General features: G+C 42.2%; 1 pseudogene; it reads left to right on the top strand.

The window, feature by feature from the left end:
- The first annotated feature begins 1,399 nt into the window (after positions 1-1,399).
- LOC135568550 (aromatic-L-amino-acid decarboxylase-like) lies at positions 1,400-13,796 on the top strand (annotated as a pseudogene).
- The last annotated feature ends 3,953 nt before the right edge of the window (positions 13,797-17,749 follow it).

Raw genomic sequence — 17,749 nt, 5'->3', positions numbered from 1 at the left:
GTCCAGAGTAACGCAGAGGTCCTTCACAGTTTTATTTGAGACGATCTGTACAACCATTAAGATTAATTAATGTATTCAACAGAAGATCTCTTTGTTTCTTGGGACCTAGAACAAGCATCTCTGTTTTGTCCGAGTTTAATAGTAGGAAGTTTGCAGCCATCCACTTCCTTATGTCTGAAACACATGCTTCTAGTTTAGGACAATTTTGGGGGTTCACCATGTTTCATTGAAATGTACAGCTGTGTGTCATCCGCATAGCAGTGAAAGTTTACATTATGTTTCAATAACATCCCCAAGAGGTAAAATATATAGTGAAAACAATAGTGGTCCTAAAACAGAACCTTGAGGAACACCGAAATTTACAGTTGATTTGTCAGAGGACAAACCATTCACAGAGACAAACTGATATCTTTCCTACAGATAAGATCTAAACCAGGCCAGAACATGTCCGTGTAGACCAATTTGGGTTTCCAATCTCTCCAAAAAGAATGTGGTGATCGATGGTATCAAAAGCAGCACTAAGGTCTAGGAGCACGAGGGGACAGATGCAGAACCTCGGTCCGATGCCATTAAAATGTCATTTACCACCTTCACAAGTGCCGTCTCAGCGCTATGATGGGGTCTAAAACCAGACTGAAGCATTTCGTATACATTGTTTGTCTTCAGGAAGGTGAGTTGCTGCAACAGCCTTCTCTAAAATTTTTGAGAGGAATGGAAGATTCGATATAGGCCGATAGTTTTTTATATTTTCTGGGTCAAGGTTTGGCTTTTTCAAGAGAGGCTTTATTACTGCCACTTTTAGTGAGTTTGGTACACATCCAGTGGATAGAGAGCCGTTTATTATGTTCAACATAGGAGGGCCAAGCACAGGAAGCAGCTCTTTCAGTAGTTTAGTTGGAATAGGGTCCAGTATGCAGCTTGAAGGTTTAGAGGCCATGATTATTTTCATCATTGTGTCAAGAGATATAGTACTAAAAGACTTGAGCGTCTCTCTTGATCCTAGGTCCTGGCAGAGTTGTGCAGACTCAGGACAACTGAGGTTTGGAGGAATACGCAGGTTTAAAGAGGAGTCCGTAATTTGCTTTCTAATAATCATAATCTTTTCCTCAAAGAAGTTCATGAATTTATCACTGCTAAAGTGAAAGTCATCCTCTTTGGGGAATGCTGCTTTTTAGTTAGCTTTGCCGACAGTATCAAAAAGGAATAAGAGTATCAAAAAAGAACAAGAGCTATTTGAAAACCATCAGGTTTATGTGAAGCAAATTTTACATGTGAAGTCTGTTTTTTATAGAACGTGGGACCTGCCTAAGACCATAGAGGATGTACATGTTGCAAGGCCTACTGGTTTGACTGAAGTCATCGAAACTCACACCACTTACATTCGTCTGTCTTTCTGTAGGGTACGGCCTGTGAGGCAACTCTTGTGGCTCTCCTAGCTGCCCGCTGCAGGGTGATCAGAATGATCCTGGCCAGTGACCCACAACGTCCAGAGACTGACATTATCTCCAAACTGGTGGCCTACTCCTCCGACCAGGTCAGGTTTCTACTCTTGCTCTTATTAATCCTACTCCTACCCTGAACAGGTCAGGTCACAAAACCAGATGAGCACTATAGAGCACTTTAACAATCAGTCCCGCCGTAATGCAGGTGCGTTTTGCAGTACAGTATATACTGTACTCGATACCATCTACTGCATCTTGCCTATGCCATTCTGTACCACTCATTCATATCTTTATGTACATATTCTTTATCCCTTTACACTTGTGTGTGTATAAGGCAGTAGTTTTGGAATTGTTAGGTTAGATTACTCGTTGGTTATTACTGCATTGTCGGAACTAGAAGCACAAGCATTTCGCTACACTTGCATTAACATCTGCTAACCATGTGTATGTGACAAATAAATTTGATTTAGATTTTTTTGGACTTATTTACCAATAGATAGAGGGAATCATTTCAAAAATAATTAAGTATATATAATAAACAAATGTTTTTTCTCCTCTTTATAGTTTTGGGTATTAGTTCCTCTTTCTATTGTTTAATATAATATACAGTGCATTCGGAAAGTATTCAGACCCCTTCACTTTTTCCACATTTTGCTAAGTTACAGCCTTAATCTAAAATGGATTAAATAAATGTTTTCCCTCATAAATCTAAACATCTACACCCCATAATGACAAAGCGAAAACAGGTTTTTAGAAATGTTTGCAAATGTAATTAGTTTATTTTTTACAGAAGTAAAGAACACTTTGGCCTGAATGCTAAGTGTCACACCGTTCAGCTGGCTACCGGGGTCAGCCCGCAGAAACCGGCCCACCACAAGGAGTCACTAGAATGCGATGAACCAATTAAATCCCCACCAGCCAAAACCTCCGCTAACCCAGACGATGCTGGGCCAATTGTGTGCCGTCCCTATGGGACTACCGGCCACAGCTGGTTGTGGCACAGCCCGGGAATGAACCCGGATCTGTAGTAATGCCTCTAGCACTTGTGTTTCAATGGGCCACTAGGCTATAAATAGGAGGTAAGTGCAATGGTTAGGTCACTCTGAGGAAGACTTCAGCTTGACGTTGAAACGACAGTCACCTGTTTGCATCCTCTACAACGGATTAAAGTGAGCTAAAATAAATCAATCTTAAAAATGCTCCAACTCCTTTTTGCCTTGAATTAGTCCTTTTGTAAGTTTTTCTTGGTAACTTTCTCGTGATATGGGTCTGTTTGTGTTGGAGGAATTAATTTCCTATATGTTCAATTAAAACATTCTGTCCGTTTCTAAGAATTTGTAAGATACTTCTTTGCATAAAATGGACAGAGACCAGTCTCATAATTAATCAGTAGCGTTTATTTTCGATAGCTCTGGTCATAATACAATGTACATTGGTTTATATACCTCTGACGATAGCTCCATTCGTTTCTAACAAGGAACAGAAAGTCCTTGTACTAATTCTTGACGAAAACTACACACATTACATTCAGTATTAATGATTATAATAAGATTCAAACATCCATACAGTAACATAGTAGTATTCTGTTTAGTTATAGTTCTGATTTAAATGTATACATAATTTGGTCATTTTTTCATTAAAATCCCTTAACAGTTTGTCAGGCAGCACAGTCATGCTAGCTCTGCTCTGTTGACCTGAGCAGCATGGGATTAGGTTATGGCTTTGCCCCGAGGACAACACTGGCCTTTATGGGGAAGAGGATAACAGCCCTTTTCTCCAGGAGTGATGTTACACACAGTACAACTGGTCGTTTAACGTCTTACTTGATGGACGGACTACAAACATAATTTCATCTTTGGGTGAATGTACAGTACTATATGCCGAGATAGAATGATAATTTAGATTGGTTTAAAATAACCTATTAGCATGATCTGGCTTAAGTCTGGTGGCTGAGACAATGTTGGCTGTCTTTTAAGTCACCAAAATCACTGTCTTTCTTTGGCTATCTTGGCAGCTCTACTCTCTTTGGTTGGACGTTGTTCACCATCTTGAAGTGACCTACATGTTTATAATCTGCTCTGTTTGGGTTGTGACAGTTGGCTATCTTGAAGTCACTTGTGTTAACTCTACTCTATTCTCTTTGAACAGGCTCATTGCTCGGTGGAACGAGCAGGTATGATTGCCGGAGTGAGGATGAAGAAGATTCCGACGGAGCAGTCAGACAAGTATGCTGTCCAGGGAGAGACCCTCCGGAGAATGATACAGGAAGACAAGGCTGCAGGACTCATCCCCTTCTACGTAAGAACAGAACACACTCATCCCCTTCTACGTCAGAACAGAACGCACTCATCCCCTTCTACGTCAGAACAGAACGCACTCATCCCCTTCTACGTCAGAACAGAACGCACTCATCCCCTTCTACGTCAGAACAGAACGCACTCATCCCCTTCTTTGGAAGTTAGAACACACGTCCATTTACATGTACAAGCATTGAGGCGGCAGATTGGCACTTAGAATAGACACATTCATTTTCCCCTTATTATAAAGAATATGCCACATGTTGTCCAAGACAATAGTCAAACAGAAATAACCAATAGTCCAATACAGTCCACAAACACATTCTTATGAATATCATGTAAAGTACTGTGTTTTGACAGAAATCGTTGATTTTTGTCCTTTCATTTAGTTCTGTGCTACTCTTGGGTCCACTCCCTCATGTGCATTTGATCACATTACTGAACTTGGGCCCATATGTAAGTATGATTCTCAAAGCATTAATAACATACTCCTAAAGGCTGTCTATTAGCACCGACATGTGGTTGTAGACTGATAAAGACATAGGAATCTAATCTACAGCCATGTCTCAGGACCAGCTTTGTATGTTTCTGTACTACTGGTTCTACATTTGTATTTTTGTCTCAGGTAATGCAGAGAAAATCTGGATGCACATTGATGCTGCATATGCTGGGAGTTCCTTTATCTGTCCTGAATTCAGACCCTGTTGAACGGCATTGAGGTTAGAAACCACACACTTCCAGTTAAATTGCCAGTGAACATACTTGTATTTTACACCCATTATAATTTGTGTTTGATAATAACTTAAATTAACTGTCAAGAGGGAAGCGTGCTAGAATAAGTAATATACCCAATAATCCGTTGGAAATTAGAACAGCATCCGTTGGCCTTTTGGATAGCATGCGTCTTCAACCGAACAGAGCCGAGTGGAGTGACACACTGAGAGCACAGATAAGGCTAAAGTCATTTCCTCAGGCATCATCAGACCTTTAGATAAAACCCTGCTGCTCTCCTCATCAAAGAAATATCACTGTTTATTAGCGACACAAGTTCAAACAATGTTGGGGGGGGTGGGAGACAGGGATGTAGTAGAGGAGGCGGGAACGCGCACGCGCACACAAACACACACACACCTGAATGACAGGGGGGCAGACACACCGGGCTCCCTCTGCAGCTGAGGCTGGTTGCTAGGATATGAGTGATAGGCAGGTTCATGCATCTGTCAGCATGGTAACAACTGGGCACGAGCCCCTCTGATTAATATTGTCTCTTATTGCTGCCTGCTTTTGTTGCGTCTGTGAAGGCAGGTGGGAAGGATATGGTGATAGGCCAGCTGCAGTCAGTGCAAACCTAGTGATGGCAGCAAGGGGCTTTGACAAATCAAATATATTCTAAGACCACGGTTTTCCTACAATTTAAATGGGAAAAAATGGCTTGTGTATTAAGACGGTGACCTGTACACTTAAGTCAAAATCAGCTGATTTGATTGGATGACTCTTTTATCTCTTTCAGTTTGCAGACTCTTTCAATTTCAATGCACACAAATGGCTGTTGGTCAACTTTGACTGCTCTACAATGTGGTAAGTTATCAAGTGATTGACAGTCAGCCTTTGTAGAAACATCGTTTATTATTGAACAGGTTGTTTTATCTGACCAGGGGGACAGTCTGTAAGATTCCCTGCTGGTCATTTAAATCAAATCATACAAGTCAAATCTTTATTTGTATAATATATATTTTTCACTTTGCTTTTGTATGACCCCTTAGTTTCTTTTCTGTTCTATGGGGAGAGGGGAGCGGCTTCAGCATGGTTTTTAATATTGATTCAAATCTAAACTACCTTCTGAGCTCAGCACGACACTGTGCAACTGTATACTAGTGTAGCCTAGTGGTTAGAGCGTTGGACTAGTAACCGGAAGGTTGCAAGTTCAAACCCCCGAGCTGACAAGGTACAAATCTGTCGTTCTGCCCCTGAACAGGCAGTTATCCCACTGTTCCTAGGCCATCATTGAAAATAAGAATTTGTTCTTAACTGACTTGCCTAGTTAAATAAAGGTAATTTAATTTTTTTAAATTAATACGTGTCTATAACCTAAAATCTAAGGCTGTACTATTCTCCCCGTCCTTAGTTACACTGTTGCTTAATGTGGCTATTGTCTACACTACTCTACAATGGGCCGACATAACAAAGTCACCTCCAGAAGCACTATCTAGACACCTAAAGCATTCTTTAAACAGAGTGGGTGGGAATAGGCATCCCATCTGCCCTCTCTCATCACCCCACAAACAACCCCAACATTTCTTGTTGATAGAACGCTCAATGCCCTCTTCCATCCCTGGTGAGTTGCCATGACAAAGTCAGTTAACAAAGAAAATGACTTATGTAAGGAGAGACTTATGTAGTCTGCTCAGAAATAGCTGTGCTTTTTTATGACGCTATAGTGTATTTTAATAACTGTAATACAGTTAAAATTACTTGTAGCATCTCAGTTTATGAATGGTATTATTGGTTTATAACAGTTTGTAACAATACGTCAGCTGAATCTGTAACTGACAGACCCTGGTCTTACTTATGATCTTACGTTCTTGTTTCATGCTCAACTGATTGTGAAAACAGAATTCTTTCAACTCATTTTCAGAGACAAAATCTAGAGCACAAGTTGTGCCAAGTCATTGTTTACAAAAACATAATTTATGCTGCTGTGTCATCCCTGTAGGGTGTCCCCTAGATCATTGTCACTTTACAATACAACTTTATTGTTCAATAGAAGTTAACAAAAAGAGAATATACTTCAACAAAATAGAGATTATAATTTACTTCAATACCGTGTGTCTTTTGTAAGACTTAATGTAGCACTGAACACCTGTATGTGGGGAGCCATTTTCTTTCTTAAAAAGCCTTGCCCTTTAGCCCACCCTTATGTTTTCTGTGGGAGCTCTCATAGGGTAAGAGTGTTTAAGTGTTTCAGTGTCTGTCCATAGGGTGAAGAAAAGATCTGATCTCATTGGGGCCTTCAAGATGGATCCTCTATACCTGAAACATGATCATCAAGAGTCGGGTAGATATTTTTGCACTGACAATAGTCTGTATTACTTTTTTTTGTTATTTCCAATATATTAGGTTTAAATGTGGTAAATCTAGCAATAGTCTCATCAGCCTATTTACAGTATAGTGGTTTAATTTGATCAAGTGCAGATGATGCCTGTAGTCCCTGTAATGTAATGGGATGTGAATGGTGTTAGTGTGAGAGCCCAGTATATCACATCAAGGATCTGAGGGTCTGTCGGCCTGCTCACCTCACAATCCTGCTGGCTTTAGGCTTGCTAATAAACCCAAGGTGGATAAACTAATACTCACCACCACAGCCCCATGTTTTATATGGCTAGGAAGTGTGTGTGTGTGTGTGGTGTGTGTTCATGTACTGTAGTTGTACCATATGTTTGTGAGTACTTGTGTTAGAGAGTAAATACAATAAGGCGTCCAAACGCTGACCTAATAACACGCAATATGTCACTCTAAAACAATTCAATTACCGATGTCCCTCACGTCCTCCCCACAAAACATTTGCACTGTAATAGTCCACTAATGGTCCTGTTGCATCGCTGCCTGCCAGTGTTAGCCAGTGACAGTGTCACCCATCTTAGATGCAGATGTATTCTCCCAATTGGAACCCTATTCCTTAGATTGTGCACTACTTTGTCCAGGGCACCAAAGGACTGTACAAAGTGCACTATGTAGGGAATAGGATGCCATTTGGGACACAGTTCAACACAACACTGAAGCCTCCTCCTCCTTAATTGGACTGACAGAAAGACAAAAGACTGGCCAACCTCTCCTCACAGAGAAGGCTGCTCACAGTAAGGCCACTGCTTCCCCAGTTCCAGCTCAATGAAATTACAGGTTATTACCACTGCAACAGGGCTTTTCTACTGTATGTGGAGAGAGAGAGCGAGAGATCGGTTTATTATCTAGGGAGAGAGAGAATAAAGGTCAGCGACGGTAACAACATTCAATAATATGTTAATAATTATAATGTTGGCTGTGAATTGCTAGTAGTATAATTACTCATCTGTTTATTCACAGGACTGATCACAGATTACAGGGTAAGCTGAATGGTTATCTATTATCATTATATTCTGTCTATGTGTAAGTGGAACTGGATGTCATATCAGAGTTCACTCTGTTTGCTCCACTAACCCTAACCCACTTATCCCTCTCTGCCTCATCCTATCTCCCCCTCTACCTCACCCTACCGCACCATCTACCTCCCTCTACCTCACCCTATCTCCCCTCTACCTCCCCTACCTCACCCTCTACCTCCCCCTACCTCACCCTCTCTCTCCCCTTTACCTCCCCTACCTCACCCTATCTCCCCCTCTACCTCACCCTACCGCACCCTCTACCTCCCCCTCTCTCCCCCTCTACCTCCCCTACCTCACCCTATCTCCCCTCTACCTCACGCTACCGCACCCTCTACCTCCCCTACCTCACCCTATCTCCCCCTCTACCTCCCCCTACCTCACCCTCTCTCCCCCTTTACCTCACCCTCTCTCCCCCTTTACCTCACACTACCTCACAGCACTGGCAGATCCCACTAAGCCGAAGGTTCCGCTCTCTCAAGATGTGGTTTGTGTTCCGAATGTATGGGCTCAAAGGCCTTCAGGACTACATCCGTAAGGTAACCGCAAAGCACAGAAACAGCTCAGGTTCCCTTCCTCTGTATTGGTCTGTCAATCAAATCAGCCTGGTCTGTCTGTCTAGCTCTATCAGTAAATTAAGCAACAGCAACACAAGGCCTTCAGCCATACTGCATTCATCTACTGTCTTTATTAGATTGAACAACTCCAGTAAAGCGGAGACTGCTCGGCATCTGACCGTAAGCCGCTACAGAGGGTAGTAGTAGTAGTACGAATGGCCCAGTGCATCACTGGGGTCAAGCTTCCTGCCATCCAGGACCTATATAATTAGGCGGTGTCAGAGGAAGGCCCAGAAAATGGTCAGACTCAAGCGGTACCGGAGCACCAAGTCTAGGACCAGGCTCCTCAACAGCTTCTACCCCTAAGCCATTAGACTGCTGAACAATTAATAAAAATCGCCACCGGACAATTTACGTTGACCCCCCCTCTTGTATACTGCTGCTACTCGTTGGTTGTTACCTATGCACAGTCACTTCGCCCCCACTTACATGTACAGATTACCTCAACTAGCCTGTACCCCTGCACACTGACTCGGTATTGGTGCCCCCTGTATATAGCCTCGTTGAGGAGTGTTACTTTTTATTTTATCCTGATTGGTAAATATATTTTTTCTTCTTGAACTGCACTGTTGATTAAGGGCTTCTAAGTAAGAATTTCACGGTAAAGTCTATATTTGTTGTATTCGGCACATGTGGCAAATAAAGTTTGATTTGACATGTTTGTAATCAATTATATGTAGGCTACAGTTGTCTTTTTACAAAACCGTGCTATTCAACAAGTTTACCATTGCCTACTATAGGTCAGATGACAGAAATGGGTCTTTTCCTATCATCTTGGTACAGCAGCATACAGTTTCTCAATAGACATACGAACACTAAATGAATTATTATAGTGGACACACACGGACCATTAAACCTCATAGTGGTGGTGACCTACTGGCTGGGAATGAGGAAGTGGAGTGCTCAGCTAATAATCAGTTAGGACCAGAGTTTTGGCCTCATTAATGACTGATTTGGCATTGGAGTTATTACTAATAGTCCTGTCCTGGCTGTTCTCACTCAGCCTTTGGTTACAAATACTGTACATCATGATGTACTACTGTGTAATTGTGATTACATGCAATGATACACGTTTCAATTCTCATTAAGCATTTAATGCCACACACAGGGTACTTTGATGATTAGTGAATGGATTACATGTTTGATCCTGTGGTGAATAAGATTTTGAACAGGATGAGCTGGAATAGGAATAGGACATTAGCTTTGAGCATTCCTCCAAGGAAGGTTGGACAGTTTGACTATTTCATGGTTATTTTCTTCCGATTTCCGGACTTCTTTGTTCAAACATAGACTGACCTAGCCCAAAGGCCGGCAGATGGCGATATTGAATTGTTTCATTTTATCGTCCAAAGGGAATCTATGCAACCGTACATTTGTATCCCCCGTGGACTGGTTTGTGCATAAAATATTCTCCATTCAGGCTGCAAAGGCATCACTTTGCTTCTTAACTTGATTTTAATTGTGAGAAGGCATACAACAACTGGGAAAATATGCATACTTACTTTATGAAACACCATTTTCCACCAGAATGCTAGAGTGGCTAATTGCAATTCCCGGATGTTGCGTATCGCGTTCAGCCAATCAGGTTGCATCAGACTGTTTACCATTGGTCTGAACGCTGTACGCAATGTCAGGAAGTAGCATTAGCCACCATTTTGTCACCACTAAATCAAGTTAAGGAGGAAATTGATGCCTTTGTAGCCCACATGGAGAATGTTTTATGTACGAACTGGTCCACTGTGGATACAAATGTATAGCCGGCTGAATACTGTAGATCCTCTTTGGACAGTAAGCTGAAAAGACTCAATATTGCCATCTGCCAGCCTTTGGGCTAATACTGACTGGTTTATGACTAGATTCATTGTCAAAGAGCTTGTGCATTAATTTCCATACTGAGATATACCTGGTTCCATGGGCATACTAAACAACAATGCATTTTCTGTTAGATTCAGGAAGTTGTATGGTTAGGGCCATGTGCTTTAATGTTTATCTAGTATTTTCACTCATCAAACAGTTGTCATCACATTAACCCTTTGGTTGAGAATGGAGCCCATCTCAAGGGTGAATGAACATTAAAGACAAAAATGTGTATTACAACAAAAAAAATTAATTACAATTTTGTTACCAGGGTGTCACCTAGGGTGTCCATATCAAGAAGTTCACCTTAACCCATTTCCATCTGTAGCACCTCAGACTGCTGTCTGCAGTGGTGTAAGGTACTTAAGCAAAAATGCTTTAAAGTACTACTTAAGTAGTTTTTGGGGGTACCTGTACTCTACTTTACTATTTATATTTTTGACAACTTTAACTCCACTACATTCCTAAAAAACATTTTTACTTTTTACTCCATAAATTTTACATGACACCCAAAAGTACTCATTACATTTTGAATGCTTTTAGCAGGACAGGAAAATGGTCTAATTCATGCACTTCAAGAGAAAATCCTGGTCATACCTACTGCATCTGATCTGGCTGAGTCACTAAACACAAATGCTTTGTTTGTAAATTATGTCTGAGTGTTGGAGTGTGCCCCTGGATCTCCGTAAAAAAAAGAAAAAAAAAAGAAAATCGTGCCGCCTAGTTTGCTTAAAGGAATTTGAAATTATTTATACTTTTAATACTTAAGTATATTTTAGCAATTACATTTACCTTTGATACGTAAGTATATTTAAAACCAAATACTTTTTTACTTTTACTCAAGTAGGATTTTACTGGGTGACTTACTTATATATATTTACTCAAATATAACAATTGGGTACTTTTTCAACCACTGGCTGTCTGAGTATGAATGAATGACTGACTGTCTCTCTGCCTTCATAGCATGTGGAGTTGGCCAAAGAGTTTGAGAGCCTGGTTGCGCTGACCAGCGCTTTGAGATCAGCGCAGACGTCGTGTTAGGGCTTGTCTGCTTTAGACTAAAGGTAAGACAATTCAACCAAATGTGAATGATAGTTCAGCACATGATCATTGAACAGACGTAAACTATCTTTGGACTGGAGTAGACTAAAACTATTTCTTGTTAGGTCTATGGTATATACACTGCTCAAAAAATAAAGGGAACACTAAAATAAAACATCCTAGATCTGAATGAATGAAATATTCTTATTAAGTACTTTTTTCTTTACATAGTTGAATGTGCTGACAACAAAATCACACAAATTATCAATGGAAATCAAATGTATCAACCCATGGAGGTCTGGATTTGGAGTCACTCAAAATTAAAGTGGAAAACCACACTACAGGCTGATCCAACTTTGATGTATTGTCCTTAAAACAAGTCAAAATGAGGCTCAGTAGTGTGTGTGGCTTCCACGTGCCTGTATGACCTCCCTACAACGCCTCGGCATGCTCCTGATGAGCATCCGCCAACTCCTGGACAGTCTGTGGTGCAACGTGGCGTTGGTGGATGGAGCGAGACATGATGTCCCAGATGTGCTCAATTGGATTCAGGTCTGGGAACGGGCGGGCCAGTCCATAGCATCAATGCCTTCCTCTTGCAGGAACTGCTGACACACTCCAGCCACATGAGGTCTAGCATTTTCTTGCATTAGGAGGAACCCAGGGCCAACCGCACCAGCATATGGTCTCACAAGGGGTCTGAGGATCTCATCTCGGTACCTAATGGCAGTCAGGCTACCTCTGGCGAGCACATGGAAATGCCACCCCATACCATGACTGACCCACCACCAAACCGGTCATGGTGGAGGATGTTGCAGGCAGCAGAACGTTCTCCACGGCGTCTCCAGACTGTCACGTCTGTCACATGTGCTCAGTGTGAACCTGCTTTCATCTGTGAAGAGCACAGGGCGCCAGTGGCGAATTTGCCAATCTTGGTGTTCTCTGGCAAATGAAAAACGTCCTGCACGGTGTTGGGCTGTAAGCACAACCCCCACCTGTGGACGTCGGGCCCTCATACCACCCTCATGGAGTCTGTTTCTGACCGTTTGAGCAGACACATGCACATTTGTGGCCTGCTGGAGGTCATTTTGCAGGGCTCTGGCAGTGCTCCTCCTCCTGCTCCTTGCACAAAGGCGGAGGTAGTGGTCCTGCTGCTGGCTTATTGGCCTCCTTCACGTCTCCTGATGTACTGGCCTGTCTCCTGGTAGCGCCTCCATGCTCTGGCCACTACGCTAACAGACACAGCAAACCTTCTTGCCACAGCTCGCATTGATGTGTCATCCTGGATGAGCTGCACTACCTGAGCCACTTGTGTGGGTTGTAGACTCCGTCTCATGCTACCACTAGAGTGAAAGCACCGCCAGTATTCAAAAGTGACCAAAACATCAGCCAGGAAGCATAGGAACTGAGAAGTGGTCTGTGGTCCCCACCTGCAGAACCACTCCTTTATTGGGGGTGTCTTGCTAATTGCCTACAATTTCCACCTGTTGTCTATTCCATTTGCACAACAGTATGTGAAATGTATTGTCAATCAGTGTTGCTTCCTAAGTGGACAGTTTGATTTCACAGAAGTGTGATTGATTTGGAGTTACATTGTGTGGTTTAAGTGTTCCCTTTATTTTTTTGAGCAGTGTAGTTTTAGTTTACATTTTGGAACCTATGCTTCTTATGCATTGTTCACATTGCCTGCCGGCATCCATTTTTTTTTTTTTTTTTTAAACGTATTAGACTATTGTAACATCCCAAATGGCACACTATTACCTATATAGTGCCCTTCTTTTGACCAGGGCCCTATGGCCATATAAGGAATAAGGTGCACTATATAGGTAATAGATTGTATCCCAAATAGCACCCCATCTAACCTTTCCTCCTGAAAGGGTTCCAACGAGGTGAATGAGACCTTGCTGAAGAGGATCAACAAGAGCAGGAAGATCCACCTGGTGCCGTGCCTGCTGTCTGGTCAGTTTGTGCTGCGCTTCGCCCTCTGCGCCCGCAACACCGAGTCACGTCACATCCGCAAGGCCTGGCAACTCATCACACAGCTGGCCGAAGAGGTCATGCAGGAGCTGCCCCACTGACCATCCACATGGACTAGACAGGCTGGGTTGGTCCAGGAGCTGTATGTATCAAGCAGTATTTCAGAGTTAGAGTGCATGTCTAGGATCAGGTCCCCCCTGTCCATTCATTATAATCTAAAAGGCTAAACTGATCTTAGATCAGCACTCCTACTCTGAGATGCTTGATGAATAAGGGTCCTAACCCCACCTGACCATGGCCGGTATTCAAAAAGCGTCTCAGAGTAGGAGTTTCCATGTTATCTTATTCCTTATGAAGTAAAAGGCTAAACTGATCCTAGTTCAGCACGGTTTGATGCCTACTCTGAGATGCTACAGGCCTGGATCTCACTCAGTGGAGGCTCCTGGGGAGGACGGCTCATAATAATGTCTGAAATGGAGGGACTGGAATGGCATCAAACCATGCGTTTGACGTATTTGATACCATTCCACTGACTCCGATACCAGTCATTACCACGAGCCCATCCTCCCCAATTGAGGTGGCACCAACCTGTGGTTGGTTGTATGTGAATCAATTAATTTGTGTGGGTGAGCGTGACTAAATTAAAGGGGCTTTTTGGGTGAAGCAAATCATATCCAGATGTTAAGGTTTTGCCTGATAAGTTACTGTAGTGTAGGGTTTACTGACAATACACAAGCATGTGTTCTATGTAAAATGACTGACTGAGTTCTGCTGTGGAGCCCCAGAGTTCTGCTCTGACTCTACATCAGTGTGCTAAATGAGAGAGGCCAGGCTAGAGCCCCCCCCCCCCCCCTCAGGGCTCTGTGTATGCCCCACCTGCTTCTCCACCCTCACCCACCCTGCCCTGTCCCCTCTCAACCAACTGTTCATCCCAATCACTTTAGAGAAGGGTCAGCATGCTAAAAATACAGGCAAGTACTTAGTATGAGTGGGGCTTTATCCTGTCTGAGGTTTATCCAGGCTCTGATCACTCAGCTGTGTTTACCTGCTCTAGTGGAGTGATTAGTAGAGGTATTCAATTCAGTACAACATTATTTATCCCCTTAGGGACATATTGATTAAAACATTGGTGTAGTCTAGGTCCCTAAAACAAGATTTAAGAGTCAGAAAACATTGTATGTTTTGGCACCATTATACAGTAAGAAGAGATAAAAAAAACTAACCTTTTAGTCTTGCTGTTTGTCTGAAGTATTGCCTTCCAAGGTTTGAGCTGTTCACTGTTTTAATGAAGACAAAAAAGTACAAAAATGAACAGCATGTTGCGATTATGCCAAAGAGAGACACAGGTATCTTATGCCAAAGAGAGACACAGGTATCTTATGCCAAAGAGAGACACAGGTATCTTATGCCAAAGAGAGACACAGGTATCTTATGCCAAAGAGAGACACAGGTATCGTATGCCAGAGACACAGGTATCGTATGCCAGAGTTGGGGCCATTCCCATTTAAATTCAGTCAGTTCTGAAAATAAACTAAAATACCAATTCCAAAATGTTCCTAGAGAAGCATTGAGAAAAAAAATGTAATTCCATAATCGACTAAATTAAAAAGGAATTGGCCCCAACCCTGGTTCATAACCAGCTTTGTCTTGAACATCATAATAACCCATGAGACAAATAAGAGCTCTTATGGGAGCATCAGTTAAAACACTTACAGTAAAATAAAATAATAATAATAATAAAATAAAATATTCAGACAACAGTTAATGTCTCAGTTGATTTGAAGAGACACAAAAACAATATGTACCTAGCTTCACTTATTGCAGTAGCAGTGAGCCAAGGAGGAATTGACTTGAGGGTCTCTCCTTAAGCTAATATGAATGAGTTTCAAATGTGTGCTTTACTGTATGCACATCATATGGTTCTGTTGGATAAACAAATCAGTTGAATTAAGCTGTGAATCCCAGCATGTCAGAGTCACTCAAAATAAATTAAGCCATCCTAAGAGATAAAATATCTCTCACTGGTTTGATTCACAAGTCAAGTGTGCCTTTTGAATGAGGAATGGAGGGGTGTGTGTGTAGAATATGTGTAGTGGTCTCTATTTGTCTCTTTTGTGTCTTTACTTGATATATAACCAGCACTGGGCTGACCGCTTCAGTCAACACTAGGGGGAAATTGCATTGTACGATTGATCAGCTTTTACCTGGCAATAAGCTGGTAGTGCAATCCTATGTTTTTTTAAGTGTAGATGTATTCTTTTATAGGCATTGAGTGGCTTTGTGGCTTCCTGCTGCTCTTCTGCCTTGTGGCATCTCTTTACACAAAAAAATAAATGTGTTTGCAATGTGTGTTTGAGTATGTCATACTTTCACATTGGTACTATTTAAAACTCAATTAGCACTATCAGATCATACCATTTCAAATACATTGTCTTTAGGAGTTTGTGTGACGCCCTTGCAAACCACTAGATGGAAGCATTGTCACAGTCCAGTGAGGCTTGGAGCAGTAAAACCACAGACGGGAAAATGAGATGGATATTTCCCTGGATGTATACATGTGAGAGGAAGCCCACTGGTCAGCAGTGGGAGAAAATGGAACGAGATGGATTTTGGGCGACAATGCACATTTTCTCATCCATTAATCATTTGATCTCAATACGGTTTTCTGCTCCCAAAACTAGAATGTGTTATCAACAGAGTGGACTAAGTTATTTAGAAGGAATGCAAAGGTTGAATTGAGTTATTGCACACTTCACAGAGGAGGCAATCCATAACGGAAATATGCAGATGCATGCGAGAACACGCCAATACGTATGGTAGTTGTAACGGCCGTTGGTGGTGGAAGAAGAGGAGGACAAAGGTGTAGCGTGGTATGTGTCCATATTTATTAAATGAACACGGAAATAACAAAACTAACGACCGAAAACAGTTCTGGCTGGTGCAGACACACAACAGAAAACAATCACCCACAACTAAAGGGTGAAAACAGGTTACCTAAGTATGGTTCTCAATCAGGGACAACGATAGACAGCTGCCGCTGATTGAGAACCATACCAGGACAAACACAGAAATCCCAAATCATAGAAAAACGAACATAGACTGCCCACCCCAACTCACACCCTGACCATACTAAAACAAAGACAAAACAAAGGAACTAAGGTCAGAACGTGACAGTAGTATACTAATTATAACATATACAGTGCCTTCGGAGCGTGTTCAGACCCCTTGACTTTTTCCACATTTTGTTAAGTTACAGCCTTATTCTAAAATTGATTAAATTAACAATTTTCCTCGGCAATCTACACACAATAACCCATAATGTCAAAGCGAAAACACGTTTTAAAAACAGAAATACCTTATTTACATAATTTTACAGACCCTCGAAATTGAGCTCAGTTGTTTCCATCCATCATCCTTGAGATGTTTTTACAACTTGATTGGAGTCCACCTGTGGTCAATTTAATTGATTGGACATGACTTGTAAAGGCACACACCTGTATATATAAGGTCACACAGTTGACACTTCATGTCAGAGCAAGCCATGAGGTCGAAGAAATTGTCCGTAGAGCTCTGAGATAAGATTGTGTCGAGGCAGAGATATGGGGAAGGGTACCAAAACATTTATGCATCACTGAATGTCCCCAAGAACACAGTGGCCTCCATCATTCTTAAATGGAAGACGTTTGGAACCACCAAGACTCTTCCTAGAGCTGGCTGCCCGACCAAACTGAGCAATCGGGGAGAAGGACCTTGGTCAGGAGGTGACCAAGAACCCTATGGTCACTCTGACAGAGCTCCAGAGTTCCACTGTGGAGATGGGAGAACCTTCCAGAAGGACAACCATCTCTGCAGCACGACACCAATCAGACCTTTATGGAAGATTGGCCAGATGGAAGCCACTTCTCAGGAGTTTGCCAAAAGGCACCTAAAGGACTCTCAGACCATGAGAAACAAGATTCTCTGGTCTGATGAAACCAAGATTGAACTCTTTGGCCTGAATGCCAAGCATCACGTCTGGAGATAACCTGGCACCATACCTATGGTGAAGAATGGTGGTGGCAACATCATGCTGTGAAGATGTTTTTCAGCAGCAGTGACTGGGAGACTAGTCAGAGTCAAGGCAAATATGAACGAAGCAAAGTACAGAGAGATCCTTGATAAAAAAAAACAGTTCCAGAGCGCTCAGAAACTCAGACTGGGGGCGAAAGTTCACCTTCCAACAGGACAACGTCCCTAGGCACAAACCAAGACAATGCAGGAGTTGCTACGGGACAAGTCCTTGAGTGACCCAGCCAGATCCCGGACTTGAACCTGATCGAACATCTCTGGAGAGACCTGAAAGTAGCTATGCAGCAACGCTCCTCATCCAACCTGACAGAGCT

This window comes from Oncorhynchus nerka, unplaced genomic scaffold, assembly GCF_034236695.1.
Source record: "Oncorhynchus nerka isolate Pitt River unplaced genomic scaffold, Oner_Uvic_2.0 unplaced_scaffold_1496, whole genome shotgun sequence".
NCBI classification, from domain to species: domain Eukaryota; kingdom Metazoa; phylum Chordata; class Actinopteri; order Salmoniformes; family Salmonidae; genus Oncorhynchus; species Oncorhynchus nerka.
The sequence above is the reverse complement of the archived record's forward strand: the minus strand, read 5'-3'. Positions and strand labels throughout refer to the sequence as shown.